This window comes from Sceloporus occidentalis, unplaced genomic scaffold (genome assembly GCF_023333645.1).
Source record: "Sceloporus occidentalis isolate IW3139 unplaced genomic scaffold, rSceOcc1.0.p SCAF_2, whole genome shotgun sequence".
NCBI classification, from domain to species: domain Eukaryota; kingdom Metazoa; phylum Chordata; class Lepidosauria; order Squamata; family Phrynosomatidae; genus Sceloporus; species Sceloporus occidentalis.
In genome coordinates, this window is record NW_028316982.1 from 68352908 (window position 1) to 68378474 (window position 25567).

Here is a 25567-nt window from a genome sequence, read left to right on the forward strand (position 1 = left end):
TTGTTTTATTTTATTTCATTAATTTTTATTATTGCTTATTTTATTTTATTTCATTAATTTTTATTATTGCTTGTTTTATTTTATTTTATTAATTTTTATTATTGCTTGTTTTATTTTATTTCATTAATTTTTATTATTGCTTGTTTTTTATTTTATTACATTAATTTTTATTATTAAATATATACACCCCTGCCTTGTTTTTTATTTTTTCCCCATTATTTTTTATTATTAAATATATGCAAGTGCATTTTCTGTGTATTTATGGCGCTTTGAATGCTAACAAGTCTGCCTTTCTTGGACAATTATAGTGATGATGATGATGGTGATATTGATATCAACAAGTCTCTGAGGCACGGCCAATGTAACTTGCTGTGATTTTTACAAACTCATGCGCAGTGAAGAAAAACCACAGTCCATTGACCTACACACTTCTGAGAAGTATAGTTGAACCCGAGGGCAAATACATTTCTGCCATCTGTCTAGGAATAATGCCAAAATGTCCTCCATTTTGATCATGCCTAAAAAACATGCATTTATATTAATATTTTAAAAAGAAATCCTCCATTTTTTAAAAATGTGTCCTACTTTTGAAAATGTTGCCCTACATTTGTCCTACATTTGTCCCGGTTTGGAGCTCCTGACTTATGGCAACCCTATCTGGGAATCACTATGAACAAGAGTGAGGTTCATTTAGGAGTTAGAAAGGAGATTTGTAATCAGCCTAATTTTAGTTGCAATTATGTTGCGATTATGTGTTGTATAACTAATTGGAGTTAAATCAGTAACAATAAAAATTAACCCTTGAAACCCTGTAATCATAGCTTCTGCATACAAAGTAATCATGTTCTGTATGCCCTTCTGTTTAATAAATTTATTATTATTATTATTATTATTATTATTAACCTTTATTTATAAAACGCTGTAAATTTACACAGCGTTGTACATACAATCTTTTTAATTGGACGGTTCCCTGCCCTAAGGCTTACAATCTAAAAAAGACACGACACAAAAGGAGAAGGGGAAGGGCATGAGGGCCAACAGTTCATCTCTACCTCCAAGGCCTGGATCAGGGGAGATGAACTGGAGGGAGGACATAGCAATACAGGAAATGATTCAATAAAACAGGCAACAAAGGAACATCAAATAGCAAGCAACAATTATGCAATGCCTGGGAAGGCTTCTCTGAACAGGATGGTCTTTAACTCCGTTTTGAAGCTGGTTAAAGAAGTGATGGCTCTTGCTCGCGGGGGAAGAAGGTTCCAGGAGTGAGGGGCAGCGAGTGAAAAGGGGCGAATTCGAGATGGGGCAGAGGAAATCCTGGGCTGAGACAGCAGACCTTGACTACCACAACGGAGGGCCCTGGTGGGAAGGTGAGGAGAAAGAAGGTCTGATAAGTAAGGAGGGGCCAGTCCATGGAGGGCTTTAAACGTCGACAGCAGGAGCTTGTACTGAATGCGGAAAGGGAGGGGGAGCCAGTGAAGGGATGACAGCACAGGAGAGATGTGGTCAGAGTGGTGGGTGGATGTGACAATGTATGCAGCTGAATGCTGAACAGAGATTAAAGGACTGAGATTAAAGGACGGAGGTGATAATATTACAAATTATTACAAAAATAATTTGTAATATATGTGCATGCCTCTTGGAATGCTACAAGAATGCTATGAAGTTCAGACACGTGGAATCTGTAGTGGCAATGTTCAGTAGCGGTGGTGAATTTCGGGGATTTGTGCTTGGGTGAGTGTAGAACACCATTCGCAATACATTAAAAATTGAGATGTCACAGAGTGTGGCAGTAGCTGGCATTATAAGGGTCCCACATAGGTGGTTTCCAATGTGGAGGAAATAAGTGAGTAAAGTCTCCCTCACAGAGACTATGAAGACATTTAGAAGAGCCCCACAGCTGATGGCAGTGAATGGGATGAAGGGAAAGGTATCTACAATTGGTGAAATAGCACAAGGATTGGGAGAAAGTCCTTTCACTGTTTGCATCTTTCTGAATTCTATTACCCCCACAACCTATTGTTCATATGTGTGTGTACATGCTTTCAGCCTCAGAGGAAGGCATTGGTAAATCTCTTTGGAACAAATCTTGCCAAGAAAACCACATAACAGGTTTGCCTTAGGTTGCTATAAGTTGGAAATGAATTGAAGGCACACAACAACAATAAATGTGCCTTCAAATCATCTGCCGACATATAGCACCCTCACAAATGTTTTCTTGTCTATAGAAATCAGAGACATAGCCGTGTTAGTCTGGAATTTGTTGTTGTGTGCCTTCAAATTATTTCCGAGTGATGGCAACCCCAAGGCAGACCTGTCGTGGGATTTTCTTGGCAAGTTTCTTCAGAGGGGGTTTGCTATTGTCATCCACTGAGGCTGAGAGAGTGTGACTTGCCCAGGGTCAGATGGGATTTCAACAGCTGAGCTGGGAATCGAACGCTGGTCTCCAGAGACCTAGTCCAATGCTCAAACCACTACACCACGCTGGCTCTCATAATGGAGTTAGTCTGGAAAATCTGTAAGCAAAGGGATCTTGTAGCACCTCTGAGACTCAGTGAAAGACAAAGCATAATCTTTTTTTAATTATTAAATTTTATCAAATAACAAATGTATACACAATAGAAATAACAGCAAAAAGAATTTCCACCCAATAATACATCCTTTCGAAGTTGTAAAAAGATCCAGATCATTTTGCCACAGTCGGGTGGTCAGTGTCCAAGAAGTCCTTCCAAAAACCAACTTGGTGCAAAGGTGGAGCAAAATGAGATATATTGTTACTGACATAATCAGTAAAAACAGACCAATCTTCAATGAATGTGTGTGCCTTTTTTTTGGTCGGATCTGTTCTTGAAGGAATATGAAAGATTTTCTGACAGCCATGTGTCCCAGACCTTTTCCCACCAGTTTTCAAGTAACAAATTCCCCGTCTTCCAGTATCTTGCAATTTCAGTTCTAGCTGCAGAAATTAGGAATATGATCAATCTCCAGTGTTTTAGATGACTGTTGACTTTGCTGAAGATTTATAACAAAATTTCACTGGTTGTTTTATAATGTCACATATCTGCATCAGTATTGCATTCCAAAAAAGCATTGATAGACATCGCATAATCTTTCATAGATTGGGTCTGCTTCCTCAGATGCATTTTCCACCATAGGGTTTTCTTAAGCAAATGATACTCAGGTGGTTTTTGCCAGTTCCTTCCTATGAAATAGAGCCTACAGCTCTTGGTATTTGCTGGTGGTACTAACTAGGGCTGACCCTGCTTAGTTTCAGGCTCTCATGCCTTTAGGATATTTATTACTAGGCTTTTTGTGTCAATTCTTTCAGGGCCTCTGAAGAAGTGGACTGACATCCACACAAAAGCTCATGTTGAAACAAATAAAGGTGTTCTTAGATTCCTGCCTCTCCCTTATTTTTCCTCCTTTTTTATGCAATCCTTGCAGAGGCGAAGTCCCAAACACATAGTCTGACATCTGACTTTCACTGTGGCTTCTTCGCCACACCAGTCTCTGCTCTAATCTCTGTGGGCCAAAGTTGGTCGCCCACACATGCATAGCCAAAGAAACACCCTTTTGTTCAACCCCTATAAAAATGTTGCTGGTGCTTGTGCCCCTCATAAATGTCCTGGCAATGAATGCCACATGTTAAGGATGGGTTACGCGTTGTGTGGGGAAAGCCAAACATTAAAAAACTCTGACATTTGGGGATATATTTTTTAAAAAGTCACTCTGTTCAGAGTTGTTGTTGTTGTTGTTGTGTGTGTGTCTTCAAATCATTTTGGACTCATGTGGCAACCCCACCATGGGGTTTTCTTGGCAAGGTTTGTTCAGAGGGGATTTGCCATTGTCATCCTCTGAGGATGAGAGAGTGTGGGCAAGACTGCCACTATCTATCTATCTATCTATCTATCTATCTATCTATCTATCTATGCTGAGCAAATCTGGTGGATCTTGTAGAGTCGAAGACCTTCACGGCCGGCATCCATAGCTTTTTGTGGGGTTTTTGGAATATGTGGCCATGTTCTGGAAGAGTTTATTTCTGACGTTTCAGCAGCATCTGTGAAACGTCAGGAATAAACTCTTCCAGAACATGGCCACATAGTCCCAAAAACCCACAAAAACTGGTGGATCTTATTTGTGGGAGGTGATCTTGAATAGATGCCCTGTTTTTCATTTTGTTCAGGAGCCACAGGGCGGGGAACATTTAATCTTATTGCTTGTTATAACAAGGCCAATGTTTGCGCTGTGTTCGCTGAACACAGCCACGCCTTTTCGGAGACTGGGATACATTATATTTTTTTACTCCCCAGGGTTTTAAATGCCAATAAAATAAATGTTTAGGTTGAACCTGCACTAGGTCTCCATATATTTCAGCCTTATAAAGACCGGGCATTGCCAGGGCCCACCAGCCCTCCTTATTTCTCCCCGAAGAAGCTTCCACTGGAGCTTCCAAAGCTTGCAACATGTATTTTGTGCATTTTTATTGAATTCAAAGATATAGCCGTGTTAGTCTGTAGAATCAGTATGTAGAGAGGTCTTGTATCACCTTTGAGACTCATAGAAAGAAAGAGGTTGGCAGCATGAGCTTTCCTAGACTAAAATCTATTTCCTCAGATGCATTTGGTCAAAGGAGGAAATAGACTTTAGTCTAGGAAAACTCATGCTGCCAACTTCTTTCTTTCTGTGAGTCTCAAAAGCGTTACAAGATTTGTCTCTACTTTGTGCATTTTGATTGGCCTCATAGGCATCACTGTTTTGTGGATTTTGGAGGTCACTGTATTTTTCTATCTGTCCAATGCAACTACTGCTCTAAATATGTATTCTTACTCCTGTGTTTTTATTTGTAGTGATTTGGGACTATGGTCCAAAACACACTGAAAAAATAATCCAGTCTGAGACCGCTTTAACTGCCCCGGCCAGTGCTGTGGAATCCTGGGAATTGTAATTTATTGTGACACCAGAGCTTTCTCTGACAGAGAAGGCCTAAATGTCTGACAAAACTACAGCTCTCTGGACTCCCTAGCACTGAGACAGGGCAGTTAAATCGGGCTCAAAACTGGATTATTTCTGCAGCAAGTGTTGGGCCTATATGACTCCGGGGACCGGGGTTCGAATCTCTGCTCTGCCATAGAACACATTATTTATTTAAATAGGCCTTTTAAGATTTTGTAGGCTTGGTCTTTATTAGGTGGGGGGAGACGAGGGGTTGGTTTTAGATTATTATTATTAACTTTGTATGTTTAAAACTTTTATATTTGTAATTTTTAAATATTTCCCCCCAATTTTAATTCTACTATTTTAATTGCTGTTTTATTCGTGTTGATAGCTGCATTGGGGTCCCACTTATTTATTTATATTTATATTTTATTTATTTTATTTAAATTTTTTACCCCGCCTTTCTCTTAGGATAAAACAGATAAAATAAAACAGAAACCCCCTGAGGTGACCTTAGGGCAAGTAGTCACACTCTCTCAGCCTCAGGGGAAAAGCCATAGAAACATGTCAAGAAAGGAAAGCCTTATGAAAAGAAGGCCCAAAACAACAATAACAACAAAAAACAACAACAACCAAGACCATTCCCCGTTGCCAGGGGCAACCAAGACTTCACTGCCCTCAGTTAAGATGGCGGCGCCCATTCGCTGTAGCCGAGGCGCCGCTCTACCTGCCGCCCTCCCGCTCTCTATGGTCGCCGTGGAGGACTGTGGGCGGAGAGTCCCGTGATGACGGCGGCGGAGAGGGAGAGAAGGAGAGCGAGACGGAGGGCTAGAGCGGCCGAGGCGGCTGGGGATGGCGGACGGTAAGGAGAGCAGGAGCAGGGCCTGAGGGGGAGCTGGGCGTCGAAGGGAAGAGGAGAACGCGAGGGAGGCGAGGCGGGAAGGGAAGGGATGCGGGGGAGAGGGAGGGGTCGTCCACACTGGGGGGTTAATCCGCTTTGGCCCCGCTTTCCACCGCCAGGGCTCCCTGCGACTGCGAGGGCATTCTGGGAATGGAAGTTGGTTGTGGCTCCAGAGCAGAGGAGGACTAAGACTGAGCAGCTGGCTCTGTATGTCTATGAACGTGGATTTGCATGTAGGGGTCATATGGGTGCATTTGTATCAGTGCCTCTGTACCTGCATCTGCAGGCATGTCTGGGTTTAGTATAGGTGTCTGTTAGTGAATATACTTAGGGGGATGATGGTGAATATATGTCTATTAATGCGTATGATATGTTTGTGTATATGCATATATGTATAGTAGTGTACATTTAGATGGGTGTTGGTGAATATATGGCCCTTGGGGTCCCTTCCAACTCTGTTATTCTATGATTTTATGATTAGTGTGTATGATGTGTATGTGTAGTACATATATATAGCAAATACGTATATTAGTTTCTATATAGATGGCTATTGGTGAATTTATATGTCTGTTAGTGTATATGATATGTGTATGTGTGTATATATTTGTGTATGTTTAGGTGTATATTGGTGAATTAATATTTCTCTTAGTGCATATACATATTAGTATATATTTAGATGGGTATTGGTGGATTTAGATGTGCATTGGTGAATATATATATATATATATATATATATTAGTGTATATTATATTTATGTGTATATGTATATGCGTACATGTATTAATGCATGTTTAGGTTTGTATTGGTGAATGTATATGTACACTAGTGTATATTATATGTATCTGTGTATGTACATACGTATATTGGTGTACATTTAGATAGGTACTAGTGAACTTACGTTGGTGTATGTTATATATGTATATATGTATGGATTTGTACGTATATTCGTGTACATTTATAAGTGTGTGAGCGAATTGATATGCGTTCCAGTGCATATTACATGTATATCAGTCTTGTATTGTAGCATTCATTCGGTCGGATCCCTACGTTTTTTCCTTCCTCAAGGCCCCTCCATTTTGCTGTCTCTGGCCCTCCCTTGCGGTGAGGACCCACCTGGGTCCAGTGGGAAGAGAGAGGAGGAATGCGGGGAGAAAGCCTTTCCTTCAGAGAGAAAAAGGGGGGTTGCCTCTGTGGGGAGGAGGGGGTGGTTGGGGGTGTTGTCACTTTTTTGGAGAGAGGGGGTGTCCAGCAAAGGAGAGCAAAAAAGGGGACAGATCAAGGGTGGAGGGTGGGGCTTTTGGGGGGAGAGGAAAGGTAATGGGGGCGGGTGGGTGGGAAGATGAAAGAGACCCCTGATTTGGTTGCACCTGGGAGGAAGGGTGAAATTCACCCCTCTGCTTCAGAGAGAGAGGGGGGCTGCACCTGTGGGGAGGAGGGGGTGGTTGGGGGGGTCATTTTTTGAAAGCAAAAGAGGTGAAGGATGAGGAGGGAGGGTTTTTGGGGAGAGGAAATATCTGGGGAGGGGAGGGTCTGGGGGGAGAGAAACGGGGCCTTCATAATTCATGATGGGGGCTGGGGAGGCGAAAGCAGCCCCCAGCTTCAGAGAGGGGCTGTGTGTCTGGCTGCACCTGCTCCGAGGAGCCTCCCTTCTGGTGGAGGCTGCCAGGAGTGACCCAGGGCTGGGGGAGAAGAAGGCACCCCGGTGGGTCTGGGTGGGTTTCCTTTTTTCAGGGTTTGTGTGTATGTGTGCTCCTTGGATCCCAGGAGTGGAGATGGTGAAAGGAGGCTGTAGGTGTGGGAGCCTCGGAGCCCAGCTGGGCTGGAGCTGCTGCTGCTGCTGCTGACAGGAGGTGAGGGCTGGGCCTCAGAGGCCACAAGGAAAAGACTGAGAAGGAGCCGCAGGAGAGACAGAGAGAGAAGGCCAGGAGGAGGAGGAGGAGGAGGAGGAAGGCTCCGGCGCACAAAAGCCCCTGGAGCAGGCATCCTCTGGAGATGGGCGAAAGGAGGGATTTCCCCCAGTGAAATCAGAGAGACACCAGGCCTCAGCAACTTCTTTATTTACTGCTACAACAAAGAGGATTTCTGGTAGCATTTTTTCTTTTGGGGGGGCACTTCTTTAAGACACAGACACACACAGAGGAAGACGCAGACACAGGTTCTCACTGGCTTTAAAGACCCAGAGCCACCTTGAATACCGTCTTGGGACAAAGGAGGGATGCCAGTCCAATAAACAATAAAATACAGATGGCAATAACTCTTTTTAAAAAAAGCTGTAGAGATACATGTTAGTGCATGGTTCTTTGCAGCATTGCAAATGCAGGATGGCTTTACTGAACTTCTGCAAGGCAGATCAGATTGATGTTAGCAGGTCTTTTCTGCAGGCCGAGCTTCTGATTCGTGAAACGTTGCATTTTAAATATAAATTGTGTGGCAGTGATTCCAGTTAAGGAAGTTGAGAATGGCATCTTGTCTTTCTCATGAGGATCAAAGAGGAATAAGAGTTATTGAAAGGCTTGGATGTTTTTTGTGACTGCTTTTGTTTGAGGGCAATACAGTAGTGACATTTTTAATAGCAGATGTTATGTCTCAACAACTCTTCCTTTCAGAGATTCTGTTAGAGCTGTGTTAAGAGATTATTTTGTTAATCTATCAAATGTAAAGGATGTAATATTTGTGTACTGGTCTTGAAAAGTCCATTTCATAGTTATTTAAAGTATGTTTTCACATACGTTGTATTGGGATTACTGGCTCTATAAAGACATACAGTCCGCTATAGTTGGTTTTTTTAAACTGAACATGTAGTTTCAGCATTGTGTGTCTCAGACTTGCTCATTTCATGTTTTATTAAAAGGAATACTACTATTTTAAATTTTAGAATGATTGAATTGAAACCTCTCAGCTTGATGGGTTATTATGTAAATTTGTGAAATGTAGTTTTGTCTGTGGAACAATGTTTTTAATGACTGCTTATGGATGGGAACATATCTGCTTCCACAGACAGAGTAATTATCACTGAGTTTTGATTGTATACTGTAGACTTACCAACGTAAAATTGCTTCGGTATGAACATTTTCTTTTTTGTAATTGATCTAGATTTTTGGTAATTTTCTATAGGAAAAAATCTGCTTGTGTTTACCCCAAAATAATTTTTTAAAATTTAAAATAAAGACGTTAAATCATGTTGGTCATATTTAAAGTTATACAATGCTGTTAGCCATATCGTAGGAATAAATACATTCCTGATCTCTGGACTTCTGCCCAGTGTTTATCAAGAGCTTTTTGTGACAGTTATTATATTCAGGGTCATATCTTAAATAAGCTAAATTTTTAAAAAGTCAGTTACTATTAACTTGGATTTAAAATTTTAGATTTCATCGTGGTTTAATCTGTCTTCTTAGCAAATGACAGAGTAGGTTACCTAACAGATGGCAGCTGGATTCATTTTGGTTTGTGATAATCATCACATGTAAATTGGCTTTGTTGGGTTACTGAGTTTCTCTGGATATCTCAAGTGAAGTGAACAGGCTGTGGCCATTGACATGCAGTTTGGCAGGATGCTTTAGGAGGTTGAGGGGGTAAGCGTTTTGTGCTTGACATTTACAGAAGAAAAATTCAGATGCATACTCTAAATTAAAGATGTAATACTGCATGCTCCTATAGGCATAGACAGTGATTTCCTTGTCTGTAATGATGACAGGAGGAAGGTGGGTCTTTCTTCAGACTGCAGATGTCATGATGCAGGGAGGGATAGACATTCAACTATCAACTGTCTTAGGTAGCTGTCTAATGCTAGAATCTGGTTCTTGTTTAGGGATGCTAGACACTCAAGTCTTCCATAGCACCAATGAACAATTTTTTGCAACAGCCTTTTGAGACTACTGGTTTATGAAGATTTCAGAATTTTGAGAGATGTAGCTGTGTTAGTTTGTAGAATCACTATGTAGAGAGATCTTGTAGCACCCTTGAAGCTAACTAAAAGAAAGTTGGCAGCATGAGCTTTCATAGACGAAAGTCTATTTCCTCAGATGCATATGGAGCCCCTGATGAGTTTGATGAGATGCATCTGAGGAAGTAGACTTTTGTCTATGAAAGCTCATGCTCCCAACTTATTTTATTTTACGGTATTTCTACCCTGCCCTTCAGCCTTAAAGGCTCTCAGAGCGGCTTCTTTCTTTCAGTTAGTCTCAAAGGTACTACAAAATCTCTGCATTTCATAATTTTCTGTGTGTACTTCTTGTAGTTTCATTTCATTAATTTTCTAATGAATAATCCATAGAAACCATTTGAATTTGAGTAATAGGTTGTTTTAATATATGTGTTGGTGTACATTGTGATATATAACTAAGAATTGATAGGCAAATGTCTTAGTTTGGCTCACAATTAGTAAAGAGTGTTGAAACAGACTGGTACAAGAGAAGAGCTTGAAATGATTTTGGAGTAGTGTAGACCTTGTAATACAGTATTCTGTTTCAGTTATGAACATAGATGATAGGATCAGGCTTCTCATTTTTCATTTGCTGGTTATATAAACTGGATGGCAAATTGAGACTTTATTTTCTTGTCAAATACTGCTCTGATAGTTTGTGCCACTGTTGATTTGTTTCTTGTACCTACCAGAATTTTCTTTTTCTTCTAGGTTTAATAAGGCATGAGAACTTGGTCAAGAACTATCATATGAGCTCAAATCATTGTGTCTGCTGTAGTACAGTAGGAATCTTGGAATAAGTAACAATGGCGTAGAATACTATCAAGCCCCCCCCCCCCCCATTTTTTAATGTTTGGATAGCAGTATCAAGAGTTAGCAAATGTTGGAATATAGGTGAAAGCTTTTTTTTGTAAGTAAGTGAATAAGATATCTTTATTTTAGGTGGTTTGTTTTTTGTACACCTTGACAGTGCATCTTAAATCTAGTTATCTGCTTCATCCAGTGCATCTGTAATGCCTGTATTTGGAGATGTGACTCTGTTTTAGGATGTGTGGCAGGATTTGGTTTCTGATATTCAGGTTTTTTTTGGTAGCTGTCCTTTATAGCAGGGATCAGGAGTCTTTGCTGCTTGCAATATTTTTGAACTACTCCCCCAGTCCCCTACCATTGGTTGTGTTGTGGGAGTTATAGGCCAAAGGTACAACAAAGGCTTGGAGCTAGTAGTTTTTTTCATAATATGCAGAAGGAGTTTGCGTCCTGTCTATGTTATTTCCACAACTTAAAAAATGATAGAGTAACTGGAGAAACAAGGAGGAGAAGGGTGGTGGGATGAAGAATACAATGGTGTATGTTCACATAGCAGGACAAGACAGGGATTCATGTGGCCTTTAGTTTGTTGCGTGTGAATAGGACACTGGTGTGTGCCACCCTGTTGTACTTTCTGAAAGCTTTGTTCCGTAATGTCTTCATCCCATTGTGAAAACTTAATATGCAGATAGCTTTGTTAACTATGAACCCCCCAATTTGGAATCCCTTCTAAACCTGTGCCAAAGTTTTGCAATTGTGTTGCAGCATTTTGCAACAAACCACTTGCATTTTGCAACACCCCAAAACTGAGATACGTACACAATCAGTTTGGGGTTCCTAGTAGAAGCCACAAAACAGCATTGTCTGATTTGCTCCAGACCTGTGTCAGAGTTTTGCAATTGTTTTGCAACAACCTTTCCAGGTAACTGCTTGTGCTGATGCTGCTAGGGGTGCTGGGAGAAGAACATACCCAAATGGCAGTTATGCCCATGTTCACACAACCAAAATAAATCACAGAGTGAAGCTGTGATTTGCTTAGCTTCGCTTACTGTCAGCAGGAGTAATCTAGCATTGTGCACCAGCACATTGCTTTTCCCTGGTAAGAAGGTTTCTGTGGATCCCTGGGTTATTGTCTTGACAGAAAGTGCTCAGATATGTGAGGACTCAATCTTTGTGTTATACTGTAGTTGACATTGCTGTGACTGATGCAGTTCTTACACAGCATTTCATTTTCTGTTTACACGACATTTTAGTAGGATGGAAAGCATTTGGGGTTACATTGTTTCATTTATGTGTACAGTGCTGCCTACAGCCTGTTTTCCAACAGACACACCTCTAGTACTCAAACTGGCTTGAAACAGGAATTTTCCATCGTAAAAACACTTCTCTGCCTAACATTATTAGTATGTGTTTTTCCAGTAATCTTCTCATGTAAACATTGTATTGGTTATAAGCAATTCTGCGTCACTCCTAGACACTTACTAATTTTTGTTTAGCTATATTATTTTCAGTTGTAGATAATTTAAATGGAATAAATACTGTTTTATACTTGCCTGAAGGAAGTATTGTAGCGTGACTTATTTTGCATGGCTTACTGTCCTTTTCTTTTCAAGGTAACCGATTAAAATAGGTAAAAAACACTTTTTATGAAACTTTACAGTACAACATTTCTATTCCATTAAATGTGCTTGCTAGCAAGATTTCTTTTCTGTTTAGCAATGAAACATTTAAATGAAACTTTGTGCTGAAAATATTCTCTCAGGTAGAGGCAAGAAATGTAACTTATTAGAGCAACTGAAGCTTATTTAGGGGGAAGGAGGTGGGGGTTATGTTTGTGAAATCTGATTCCCCCCTTCAGCACAGACGAAGGTCCAAAACACACTGCAGAAATAACCAGTTTGAGACTGCTTTAAGTGCCTTGGCTTAATGCTAGGGATTTCTGGGAACTGTAGTTTTGTGAGACATTTAGCCTTATTTATCAGAGTTTTGTTGCCACAATAAAGTACAATTTCCAGGATTCTCTGGCACTGGGCCAGGGCAGTTAAAGTGGTCTCAAACTGGATTATTTCTGCAGTGTGTTGGACCAAAAGGTACTTGTTACTTGGTTATCATTTGGAGGCGATATTATACAGTACAGTTATGTAGGCAGGTCATAGGGGTATGTGTTCATTCTCCAAGTTATCAGTGGGAACTAAAGGTACCTCCAAATTACTCATAGGACCCCCCCCCACGCCCCAATGGTGCAAGTCTTTTCATAGAAGGAGCAACTAAAGGAAGAAGAAAAAGAAGAAAAAGGCACAGATAGGAATACAACAAATAAAAATTAAACTATGGTTGAATTCAACATGGTTGAATTAAAAGTGCAGTAATAGCAAAAGTATGGCACCTTCCCATTAAAATCCCCTTTCGTGACAACTGAGGCAAGTTTTCAAAGGCCTACTTGAATAAAAAGGATGGTTGCCTGCCAGTGGAAGGATAACAGGGAGGAGGCTGGCTCAGCATTCCTTGGTAGGGAGTTCCAGAGCTAGAGCAGCCCCAAATCCCTGCTATATTTTTCCCAGACAGCACAAAACATGGTGATTACTCTTTCATTTGTTGTGCAAGTTCTCTTTCATTTTTTGGCCCTAAATACTCTTAAATCACCCTCAGCCCTGATCAACTGCTTCAGGTGTGACACATCTTAACAAGAAGCACTTCAATTTGGGGACGATTTGATATGCCAAAAACTGTGTATGGGTATGTGATGACACATGCCCATTCTTACAGTTTTGCAAGCAGCTAATTGCAGTTACTCGGCATGTGTGCTTTCAGTGAGATCCATGGTGTGTAGACCTTAAATGCTCTTATATGTGGAAGTGCTATCTGAGTAGGAAGCTACTTGTGTCTGCAGTAGCTCCTAAGGCATATTATACCACAATCTGCTAAGAAATATTAATGACGTCTTGCGTTGTGGCAGGGTCACTAGGGCAGCCTCAGTTAGCCTGGTAGTTAGGAGACTGTCATTTGTCAACTCCAGTACTTTCCATACACTATTCTGAAGAAATAATGCCTTTTACACGATGTAAAGACATTTTGAAGTATTTGTACTATCATAGCTTATGACATACTGTTTGCTGAACAGTTGAATTCATGCTTGCTATATAGCTGTTCGTTATAAAATATATTCTTGGAGTATGGAGATTTGTTTAGAGATGGCAGTGTATTTTATTAAAAGGGGACTGTACGGGATGGTACTTCTATGTGGCTAGTCCTAGTTACTGATAGCTATGGGGAAAATTTTCATGTATGTATTATTCCATATTGCTGCTGTTTACTTATATGCTTTTATCTGTTTAGGTATTTTTTGTATTTTTAACAATATTTAATTTTGCATCACTTTAAGGACCTGGTGGGCAGAAAAATGGTTAGTAAATGCTTAACAAACATCCCTTTCTTAACCTTTTCAGTTTCTGCATCTGTTTCAGAAGATGAATAACACATATCTGTGATTTATTAAACTCTGAAATTTCTTCTATTGATGGTCTTGACAGCTTGTGTTTGAAAGTGCTTGAAAAGTGCTTGGTACCTTTTCTGCACTAGACATGATTATAGGCCTATTACATTCCAAATAATTCCTTGGACTGGGTTGAGTTTAAAGAAATTTCAATTTTTTTTAGATACATATGTGAATGGACATCATTTGCTTCAGCACTTGAATATAGCCAATATGTGTAGAGTCTAGTGGATATCCTGATTATATGAAAAATGATGTTCCTTTCTCTGAAATATAGCCTTCAGCACCTGGTATTCATTGCTGGCATCTTATCCAAGTGCTAGCCAGAGATAAACCTGCTTAGTTTCCAAAGTCAGACGGTGGCTGGTTTATCTCTGGCTAGCACTTGGCACTTGGCTTTAGGGTATGTAGGTATTATTCTAAAGTAATCGTTCTTAGTCATCATGATAAAAATTTGGACCTGTATCCAATTGTTGTGCTGGTGGAAGGCCTGTTGTGCCAGTGGTTGCATATTTTCAAAGGTACTACAAGGATGATATCTAATGCAGTTTTTACTGCACAAGTATTTGTGCAGTGATGTTAAGAGAGATTTTTCAGTTTGCTAGTGTTAAGTTGGTTTAGCCCATAATTGCCAAATATTCTATCTGTGGTGTGTACCTCGCAATGAAACGTCAAAATATTTAAGATTTGTGGTGTTACAAAACTGCAGTTTAGATCCAGATGTGCTCTTTTACTTTAAAGCCTTTTCTTTACTTTTCTTTACTTTAAAGAATTACACTCAGCCCCTTCATATTTGTGCATTTGATTATTCATGGATTTGATTAATATGTTCTCTCTAGGAATAGGTCCTCCAGTGCAACTCTGTGGTCAACTTTAACTAAAAGTTGCACTAAACGACCTAGAGATTCCTAGAGAGAATACTCTACTGGGCATTTGTAGCTCCTCCAGTGCAGTTCTATGGTCAGTGTCTATTGGACGTTGACCACAGAGTTGCACTGGAGGACCTAGAGATTCCTCAAGAGGTATCCCCTCAGGTAAAAACATGGTGTTTTTGTTATTTGTGGTTTCCCCATATTCACGGGGGTCTTGGGCCCCTAACCCTAGCGAATATGGAGGGACAAGTGTATTTCTAAAATAGTGAAAGAATGTTGCATGAAACATTCTCCTAGTCTTCAGAAAAGCTTTTCTACTTGTGGAAGCTCCTGCTCAAGATTTTAGACAAGATCTCTTCAGCACCCTTTAGTGGTTTTCACAAGCAACATGTTGTAATGTGACCCTGATACTTACTGGTCTAGCATTACAAGCATATGTTTATTTTCTCATTCTGTCCACAGATCTGTGTATCCAAGTCTCTTAAGATTTATGACTAAGGTTAAATGAAAAGAAGAGCTATCTTTGCAAAATAATTGTACTTTTGTGAGAACTTTAGAACATCACAGAAGTTTGGATCTCAAATAGTACAACTATAAAGCAAATTCTGGTTATATATGGTTCTGTGTGTGTCAAGTGCAGTATAAAAACTGCATGATTTTGCTTTTTTTAAAAAAAGACTCCAAAGGCGAGACTATTATTTTCTCGTGTTCATTCATATACACATACTTTGTGTGAAGCAGCCTTGCCTTTATGCGTCTGTGTGATACTTCATGATTATTGAGCAGTTTTTAAAGAGAGGAAGATACACAAACATGCCTGGTTTACATGACATGTAATGGAAATATTAAAAAGTGGATTTCTATTTTAGATGGTCCTCCTTGTTGTCAGTGGGAGACATGCAATGTAGAATGGAATTCCTTATGCAAAATAGTACTGGAGAAACAGGCAATGTGCAACAGTTGAAAAAAAAATTCTGTGAAAACAAAGGGCATCAAGAAGCATGTTTCCAAGCAGATCAGAAAATGATCAGAAAGGTACTAAAACTTGATGTATCTTAGTTGTCTGCAATAGTGAGATCATTTACAGTGTGGTGCAATGGTTTGAGTGTTGGACTAGGACTCTGGAGACCAGAGTTCAAATCCTGATTCAGCCATGGAAACCCACTGGGTGGCCTTGGGTAAGTCACATACTCTCAGTCTCAGAGGATGGTAATGTCAAACTCTCTTTGAAGAAATTTCGCAAGACAAGCCATGATAGGTTCACCTTAGGGTTGCCACAAGACAGAAACAACTTGAAGGCACAACAACAAGAACAATTGTGAGAGCAGTATAGCATGTTAAAATCCTATCTTGGAAACCCACATAATCTTTGATAACAGGGATTTTTCAATCGGGAGTTTTCTTGCGCATTTTTCTTTTTCTCTTAGCACTATTAATCTACATAAACACAGAAGTAAAGTTGTTTGTTTCAATGTCTGTTGTTTGCCTCATCATATTTTAGAAGCAATGCTTTACCTTAGGCTTACTCAGTGTCTAGCACAAACAGCAGTTGAGTCATAGTTGGGGTGAACATTAAATTCACAGCAAAGGCACTTTGTTTCAGGTTTACAGACTTTGACTGGTCTTAATTATGCGTACCTGTGCAAATGTTTGGGGATTTGTGGTCTTAACTGCTTGGATAATTTTAGTTGACTTTGAATCAGGGGGGCAGTTGTAATTTTATCCCCTGTTGTGGAAAACCAGAATAAGACTACATATTTTCATTTCTCTTCTTTTTATTGTCTCACGGGTCATCTAAAATTGTATCTAAATCAGTTGAAGCATTGCCAGCCTAGTTCATTGTATGTCATGCAGTTGTGAAAACTTTTTTCTAAACGTTGAGCATCCATTTCCTTTGGACCTAGAACTTACTTTGCTTCTAACCATGCTGTATCCCACTATGATGAGTCTTACTATGTTATACAACCTGTGCCACTTCCTCTGCAGACTAACTAGATCTATGGCAATCATGACCTTGTTGTGTTTTTCTTTAGTAATCGTCTTAATTAAACTCATCATTTTGGGAAAACCTGAGAGGGGAGAATGTATGACCTCTCTGTATGTTCAATGAACACATCAGAGAGGTCATAGGCCTTTGTCATGTTCCTTTTCTGAATGCATGAGAGTTGAAAACATATATTCTGTGGTTGGTACAGGTTGAATCTCTCTTGTCTGGAATTCTAAAATCCTCCAGAATTGTCCACATGGTAGCTGAGATAGTGACACCTTTGCTTTCTGATGGTTCAGCATAAACAAACTTTATTTCATGCACAAAATTATTAAAAATATTGTGTATGAAATTCCCTTCAGGCTATACGTATAAGGTTCATAGAAAACATAAATGAATTTCACATTTAGAATTTGGGTCTCATAGGCCTGAAACAGACAGGCAAAAAGTGCCACCTTCAGGCTGTGATGGGGATGTGGCGTTAGACATCTCATGTCCTGAATGCGACCTGAAGCTGTGCCGAGTCAATGCCAACACAAAAAGAACCGGGCCAAAAAAGAGCTGATATAATCCTCTCCTGCTGGTGGCTCATATTGGGAGCAGTCCCATGTGGTTCCTGTGGTCCACACAATGAGTGCTGGAGCTGCCTTGTGACACTCCTTTGGGCCTGTCTGCATGACCCCATAGAATCATAGAGTTGAAGGAGACCTCAGCTGCCATCAAGTCCAGTCCCCTTCCATGCAGGAACACACAATCAAAGCACCCCTAACAGATGGCCATCCAGTCCCTGTTTACAAAGCTCCAAAGGAGAAGATTCCACCACACTTTGAAGTTTTGTGTCCCACTGTTAAACAGCTCTTAACATCAGGAAGTTCTTTCTAACGTTGAGGTGGAATCTCTTTTCCTGTAGTTTGAATCCATTGCTCTGGGTCCTATGGAGCAGTAGAAAATAAGCTTGCTCCATCTTCAGAATGACATCCGTTCAAATATTTAAAAATCAGCTTCATATCACTTCTTAACCTTCTCTTCTCCAGGCTAAACATACCAAGCTCCTTATGTCTCTCCTCATAAGGCATGGTTTCCAGATCCTTCTCCATTTTGATGGTCCTCCTCTGGACATGCTCCAGCTTGTCAGCATCCTTTTTTAACTGTAGTGCCCAGAACTGGAGACAGTATTCCAGGTGAGGTCTGAGCAAAGCAGGATACAGCACTACATTTGGCCCTCCATTTTTGCGGGTGATCTGTTCTGGACTTGCCCCCCCTGTGAAAACGGAGGCTCGTGCTTATTCAAGCCTCATAGACTTGAATGGGGTGCGTGAACGTGAGCGCGTACAGGGCACGCTCCCCATTGAAAACAATGGAGGTCACCCCTCCATAAGTATTGAATGCCACGCATCCTAGATCCTCACATTAGGAGGGGCGACTGTATTTCTTCCCTCAAACTAGACACTGTACTTCTATTGATACAGCCTAGAATCACATTGGCTTTTTTACCTGCTGCATCACACTGGTGACACATGTTTAGCTTGTGGTCTGCTACGGCTCTTAGATCCTTTTCACGTGTATTGTTGTCAAGCCAGGTTTCACCCATCATATATCTGTGCATTTCATTTATTTTGCCTAAGTTTAGTATGCTACGTTTCTCCTTGTTGAAATTCATTTTTTAAGCTTTGTCCCAGGTTTATAATCTACTGAGGTAAATATGAATTTTGATCCACTTAGCTACCCCTCTTAATTTAAAGAAGAGGAAGAAGAGGCTCCTCCCTCCATAACTGTCATCTTCCGGCCTATGAGAGATTTGACCAGGCTGGCCCGGCTCCATCAGGGCTAGCCTGGAAGAAGAGACCCCTCCCTCCATAACTGTCATCTTCCGGCCTGTGAGGGAGTTGACTAGGCCAGCCCAGCTCCATCAGGGCTAGCCTGAAGAAGAAGAGCCCTCCCTCCAGTCCATCTGCCTTGGTCCAGGCCTCAGAGGGAGAGAAGAACTGCTGGACCTGATCCCCTCCCCCCTCACCATTCCCTTCTCCTTTTGTGTCGTGTCTTTTAGATTGTAAGCCTGAGGGCAGGGAACTGTCTATTATCCCCTCTGTTGTAAACCGCCCAGACTCCCAGTGATTGGGCGGTATATAAATAAATCCTATTATTATTATTATTATTATTATTAATTTGTTGTCATTGGCAAATCTGATAAGAATGCCCTCTATTATTTTGTCTAAGATGATGATAAATATGTTGAGTAGCACTGGTCTTGGGATAGAACTCTGTGGCATCCCACTGGTCACTTCTCTCGTGAATGAAGAGGAGCCATTAGTGAGCACCCATTGGGTTCAGCTACTCAATGAATTACAAATCCACCTAACAGTAGCATTGTCTGGCCCATATTTTACTAGTCTATTTTGCAAGAATATAATGGGAGACCTTACTATATTCACAGCATTCCCTTCTACCAAGTTGGTAATTTTATTAAAAACAGAGATCAGATTAGTCTGGCATGACTTGTATTTGAGAAACCTATGCTGGTTAGTGATTATGGCATTCCTTTCTAAATGCTTACAGACCATCTGTTTAATGATCTGCTGTAGAATCTTTCCTGGTATTGATGTCAGGTTGATTGGGCGGTAATTGTATCGTCTCCAATGTATCTCATTATGTATATGCAAATATTCCAAAACCCAGAAAAATCTGAAATCCAAAACATATATGGTCCCGAGTATTTCAGATAAGGACAACTCAACCTGTACACACAGATAATCTTTTCCAATAAACATTAAGTGGACATTTAGTAGAGTGTGGCAGGAGTGTGCAGTGACAGTGTGGCTCTTGGATCTCTCTGCACGTTTATTAGGGAAGCATATGCTTGTATCTTCCTTGTGTCTTGACTTTACAGGACTGTTGGTGTTGAAAGTTATTATTTTTCCTAACCATATTCTGACTTTCTCGGTTCCAGTTAAGCCACAACACATGCATTGCCATCATGTCATGCTTGTCCGCTCGGTTGATACATGTTTACATAAAGCAGAAGTATGGAATTTAGTGGTGTTATATCAGATCTTGTCTGCTGTTTCCCATTCTCTTGTGGGTGGATGGGGTCCTAGCTGAGAGCTCCCTTTCTCCAGCTGTCACTGCCATTGCTGTGGCTACCAGAGGCAAAGGAAGCAACAGCCATTTCTTTGTACAGTATTTAAATCAGGCCCCGTGACCTCATGAAGTTATTGCTTGCAGAAGTATTTAATCAACAATTTGATGCCCTAGCTTGCTGTTTTATTTCTAATATTTGTAGTCTACTTTGGGAGCTTTTTTGGGTGGAAGGTGAAGAAGGCTATAAATGCTTTAGCTAGGCCTGTTACAGACAGCCAAAATAAAGCTGCTTCGAGTCACTTTGGAGGTATGGTATTTCAATGATACATGCGTCCTAAGAGTCCAAAGGCCGCACCAAAGCCACGCTCCAGTCCGAAGGACTGGAGTGCAGCTTTGGGGAAGTTTCCAGACTCTTAGGACTCATGCATCATTGAAATACCATACCTCCAAAGTGACTCGAAGCAGCTTTATTTTGGCTGTCTGTAACAGGCCATTAAGACATAAGTTGTGTTGTATATGCTGCACAAAGTTTGGAATATCACACAGTACTGGAGAAAGCTTTTTTTTTTTTTTGAGGAACAGGCTCGAAAAACATGAAGCCTTTCAGTTGTTTTTTTTTAAAACATGAAATTCTCCTCAACCTTCACCATTAACTATTCTGCCTAGGACTGATGGCATTTGGAGTCTTATGACTTCTGAAAGACAACACATTTCCCGTCCTTGCTCTAGTCCAGCCTGCGTTATTAAGAGAGGATACCCAAAGGAAGGGAGAAATTGAGAGCTTTAAAAGCTGGTTAAGGCTTTGTGGTATGAAAGGAGAGCAAGGGCTTTAAAATCTGGTGAAGATTTCATGGTGGAAAGGATGAGGTCGAGGGGCTTAAAATCTGGTGAACTTTATGGTGGGAAGGAAGAGTGTGAGAGTAGAATAATTTTAGATTTTAAATACTGACTTGATCATCCGTGATTTTTAGTGTGGGTAGTATCGTGGAACTAACCCTCTGCAGATACTGAGGGCTCACTGTTTTGCACATACAGACGAGCTGTGTGTGCTGAAAGGTCTGTCATGGTGGGATTCCTGGGAAAAGCTGTCAATTTGGTTTCCAGTCTGTAAGACAAATTGATTAGTGGCAGAATACAAGTTTCATGGGTCAGGTCCTACTTGTGGCTTTTGAAATGATAATACACATTTGCATCTCAGATTTTAATTTGGAGTCTCTCTATGGTAGTGTAAAAATGCTCTCAACTACTGGTAGGTACAATCTGTACCCAAAAGACAGACTGCAGTCCTGTTTACATTTGAGCTGGGAGTGAATTCCATTTTTTAGTAAACAGTTATCGGCTGAGACTGAAAGGCTCTTGTAACCTTTAGTATATTTCTTAAACTGTATGCTGAAATGACACCTGTTCCCAACTGTTCTGCAAAAGACAGTCCTCCTCCTCCTCCTCCTCCTCCTCCTCCTCCTCCTCCTCCTCCTCATCGTTTATTTGTATAGCACCATAAGTCTACATGGCGCTTTATAAATACAGTCAATTCAAAACATTAAATCCTGCTAGAGGCATACAATCTAAGGAATGATAAAATATAAAACTATATAGTAATTATAACAAATTATGCAGGTAAAGCACGTTACTATAAAACCTTACCTTGAAAACTTAAATTTTGTTACATCTGCAGGTTCAGCTCATCTTGAAGTCATCTTCAACATCATTTTGAAGTGCTCAGTATTTTTATCACAAATTCTTTAATTGGGTTAAAATGAAAACCAAAGTGAAATCTTTTAAAGTTTGGTCTGTGGTGCATAATGGCAGTAAAATGTTCCAGGAAAGGCATAGTGGGATTATATAGCAAACATTCTGCAGGTTTGTTAAAGTCTTGTCTAGTGTACACAGCACTGTGGCCTAGAGTGCTGCTATGTTAATGTTGTGTAATAATACTTAATACTTGCCTTCCTTATTTTGACAGCAAAATCGGATTTGAAAAATACAGGAAGTACAGGTTGAGTCTACCTTATCCCATGTATTTTGGACAAGGAGACTCAACGTAATACAGTCGGCCCTTCTTATACATGGACTTCTTATACACGGATTCAAGCATACATGGTTTAAAAATGTTCAAAAAAAGTATAAATTTCAAATATCAAACCTTGATTTTCCATTTTTTGGGGGACATCATTTTGCTATGTCATTATATTTAATGGTACTTGAGCATCCACGGATTTTGTTATCCACAGGGGATCTTTGAACCAAACCCCAGCATATAACAAGGGTCCACTGTAATACTATTTGCCTGTACAATGTATTTTATATAGGAAACAGCATATTTCTTGTTCAGAAGCACCACATTCCATGTGAGCCTGCCTTCTTGAATATCCTGATCTCCCATCTTGACAAAGAAGATTACAACCTCTTCAGTTTGAAGGGATCTAATCTGTACTTGGAAGATTTCAGGGAGACAGTGACATGTAATGGGGAACATGGCTAACTTCGTCAAACAGCTCTGGTGGGCAATACATTTACCAAGGTTTGAAGAAGTTTAATTAAGCTAGGAAATACCAGCACTGAGACATACCCATAAGTGATCATATCATACAAAGATGCATAATAAAACCATGGGACCTACAGTTGAATCCCATGCATACCCCTTCTTTCCTTAATGCACTTGATGAACCTCAAACATTTTCTCATAGTTTTGAGGACTTTTCCTAAAGCATAATTGACCCTTTGTACATTTTGTGTGTGCAAATTATTTGTATGCATCAGCATATTCCAGTTTGTTTCCTCCTCCTCTGCTTTCATATCTGGCTTTTTGTGGAGAGAGCAAGGAAATACATAATTGCTGCCTTCAGAAGAAGGGGTACTGCTCTTTCACTCTCTCTGTCTCTCTCATAGGCTTCCTTTTAGTAGTAATGTATAAGTCATTCTCACCCTGCCTAAGGTTTCAAATGTAGCACTTTAATTTCCCTCAGATCAGAGAATGGTGGTCATTCATTCCTGCATGGGAAAGTAAAAGTGTGCACTCAGGGACACCTTTTGGATAGGGGTTAAGCCTGCTCATGGTGAATTTTAACACCTAGAGTAAAGGATTGGATTTTGTGTTCTCAGCTGTGTCCCATATGTTTTGGGCCATGCATTTGTGAATCAATCTCTATGGTGATATATCATGCTGCTTGACTACATGAATAAAATCAAGTGTGAAATTACAGAAACATGGAACAAGAGGTTCCCTATTTTGTTCTGATATTTATGATTGACATTCAGCTCTGTCTAGATTTGATTAATGTGCTTGATTTGAATAAATATATTTGCACTGGATGCCAGATATAAAATTTAGTACCAAGAAGTTAAATGTTCCTACTACAGAATAGGAGAAGTAACTAATTGCAGCAGATGGTATTTTTCAACCCACACTAGCAATATAAAGTTATTGGCCTGTTACAGACTGCCAAAATAAAGCTGCTTTGGGTCTCTTTGGGGGTATGCTATTTAAATGATGCATGGGTCCTAAGAGTCCGGAGGTCGCGCCAAAGCCACACTCCATTCCTAAGCACTGGAGTGCAGCTTTGGTGCAGCTTCCGCATTCTTAGGATGCATGCATCGTTTAAATAGCATACCTCCAAAGAGACCCGAAGCAGCTTTATTTTGGCAGTCTGTAACAGGCCATAGTTTGCTATCAGTTTTTCTTTTCTTTCGCATGAATTGGCCTAAAGAAAAAATATCTGCTGTTTGTCACACACATCACAGCTTCCTCTGTACTTATTTAGGCAGGGACGTAGCCAAGGGGGGAGGGGTTCTTGGGGTCCGGACCCCCCCTTCCATTAGAAAAATGAATGGTGTATGCTGCTGCGCCGCTATACCCAAGCCCCATTATAATGGTAGCACTTAGTCTGGACCCCTCCCTTCCTAAAATCCTAGCTACGTCCCTGATTTAGGTTTGCCTAATGTTTCATGGAATAATACTTCAAATTAAATTTGAGGTTAACACCAACTTGAACTAGGTTTCTTCATGCTGGTATCCTCAATGATGAATATCCATCAGCACAAACCAGCATGACCAGAAAGTGTTGGCGATTTTGGAATTGTAATCCAGACATCTGAAAAGTCCCAGATTGGGGAAACCTGAATTAAATAATGGGCGTCTGATTTCAAGTGTATTTGCTTGCTGATCTGGAGAGGAAAATATTAAAGTGTGCTGCATTGCAGCTAGAATTTTTTTTGGAATCATTTTGTATTATTCACTTGATTGTTTAGCTTAATTCAGCTTTTTCACAATTAAATACAGCAAAATCTGCTGATTCACTTGTACCCTTGTTTTTCATAGAGGACTGAAATTAGCTATACAGTCAGCCCTCCGCATCTGTAGCATTGACTTTTATGGTTATGATTATTCACATCTAGGGCGCGCACAGACCGCCTAAAAGCAGTGGTCTGCCAGTGCCGCCGGTTGCTCCATGAGGGAGCTGCAGCGACCAAACCGCGCGGCTCCCTTGCTGAGCAAAAAGAAGCCCCAAAATGGCACTTCTTTTTGCGCCCTGGATGTGACGCCACGAGGCGCTATTCGCGCACTCGTGGTGTCACATCCGGGGTGCGACATGTGGATGCTATGTGTCCACGTCAAGATGGCGGCGCCTGTGTGGAACGGGCACCACCATTTTGTACGGACCCAATACATACTAGGGTTAGGAGCATCAGGAAGTGACACCCCTTCCTAACCCTAATACGTCCTGGGGATGTACTATAGGTGCATCTGTAACACGCCTTGGAATCTCTAGTTTCTCCAGGGCAAGTGTGGTCAACATCTGCCAGAGGCCACATTGGAAGATCTAGTGATTCCTAGAGAGAAGACTTCTCTAGGCATTATTGGGTCTTCTAGTGCAATTCTTGTTGGGATATAGAGTCACAAGGAAAATGTACAATGTGGGTTTTAATAGTAACCAGGTATTAAAGGGTTACTGTGAGCCATTTAAACAGGAAGTGACATCAAAAGGATAGTCAGCAAGTGCTGTAAGTACTGTAGAATGCCACCAGTCTGAAAAGTCACTCAGGAGGATGGCTGGACTCTTTGTGAATCCTCAAAGAGCCTTTGCTAGAGTAGTAATGAGCACTTTTCCTCAGAGTGGGTTGTTACTACTGGATGATGTCGATGTATATATTATTGTACACAGTGGAACTTGTTCTAAGAATAAAAGCCTCATCTGAGAGAAGTTTACAATGTCTCTTTGCTCATTAAGAAAGGGAGAGGTGTTTCTCCAGCTCACAAGCTGCTGACTACAGTCACGAAGGTGGAAAATCTGGTGCCAAATGTTGACGTGTTGCCTCATGCGCTGCGCAACATCAAAAGCGTTTTAACAATTATGTAGTCAGCTTCTGGCAGATAGAGTTGCAGTGGAGGACCTAGAGAATCCTGCAGAGGTATTTTCCCAGATTAAAATTTTTTTTAGGGGGTTTTATTTGCAGATTTTCCACTTTTGTGGGAGTCCTATACCCTTAACTCCAGCAAATGTGGAGGGCTCACTGTGTTAGTTGTCCACCATCTTTGAAGAAATAGTCAAATATTTATTTAAAGTATCGT

The 25567-nt window shown here is 40.5% G+C and overlaps 1 protein-coding gene across 3 annotated transcripts in view; it reads left to right on the forward strand.

The window, feature by feature from the left end:
- Positions 1-5682: 5682 nt before the first annotated feature.
- Positions 5683-25567, forward strand: part of SHOC2 (SHOC2 leucine rich repeat scaffold protein) — a 73349-nt gene continuing 53464 nt past the window's right edge. Inside the window, exon 1 of one of the 3 annotated variants that reach the window (XM_089509883.1) lies at positions 5683-5797. The gene's annotated coding sequence lies outside the window, so the exon portion shown is untranslated. Of the gene's footprint in view, positions 5798-5908; positions 6044-7400; positions 7922-25567 lie in introns of those variants that run through there. The other 2 variants (XM_089509885.1, XM_089509884.1) reach the window with 2 other exon arrangements.